This window comes from Cyprinodon variegatus, unplaced genomic scaffold, assembly GCF_000732505.1.
Source record: "Cyprinodon variegatus isolate N-32 unplaced genomic scaffold, C_variegatus-1.0 Scaffold46, whole genome shotgun sequence".
NCBI lineage: Eukaryota > Metazoa > Chordata > Actinopteri > Cyprinodontiformes > Cyprinodontidae > Cyprinodon > Cyprinodon variegatus.
In genome coordinates, this window is record NW_015150499.1 from 2,021,436 (window position 1) to 2,022,442 (window position 1,007).

Below are 1,007 nucleotides of genomic sequence, written 5' to 3' on the forward strand. Positions count from 1 at the left end.
CTGATATGTTGATATTCTCTGTATTCTAAAACAAAGTAAAATACATATTTTAGGGACTTCAAATAGATGTATTGTATTTACATGGGCGCGGGAACTATAAGTGGAACTGACACTGATCATTTAAAATATTAACTTTAACATACAAGTTGTGAGAAAAGAAGCGACTGCTGCAACAACACTGTATTGTAAACTATAAACATGTTATTCGCATAGGTAGGGACAAATAGGTCGGGCCAAAATTTTGGTAGGGACATGTCCCTATGGTCCCTATGCAAACCTACGCCCATGTATCTGAAAGAGTTTTAAGTATTTTAACACAGAACCAAGTGGGTCATTTATAGACGGAGAGAAGCACGGTGTTGGCAGCAGCAATAGCCTGACAATGACAATGTCACAGATCGAGAAAATACTGTAGGAGCTATGGTGAAGAGGAAAAAAGAAACAGACATCATTAGGTTCAAGTTGAGGTAATTTTAACCATCGTTACAACTAGGGTAAAAGGTAAGGCGAGTTAAGTGCTGGTTATCCTCCTGCAGCAGTGTGTCGCAGTGAGCTTGTTGCAGATATTTTTGGTTTATTCCCATTATTGAAGCGTGGTCTGCGCTGTTATTCCACGCCACAACACAAGAGGAACAATCAGGAACTAGCTGTGGGTCTAGATACGGCCGAGGTGGAGGAAGTGGGGGCAAGTTTGTGCGACAACGGAGGGACATGAGGGCCAAAAAGAGCGTGGATCCAGGTGGAAAAAGGGTCCCAGTGTTCTCACGCACGTGGGGCGACAGTAGCATTGGATGTAGGAGTTTGCCCTGAAATCGAAGGATTGACGGTTCAAGCCCCGGCTCCCACTTTCATTGTCGTTGTGTCCTTGGGCAAGACACTTCACCTGAATTGTCTACTGATGGTGGTCAGAGGGCGTACGGCAGCCCCACTTCTGTCAGTGAGCCCCAGGGCAGGTGTGTGTGTGTGTAATGTGTGGCCATGTCTTTAATACCTGGTGGGGACAATTT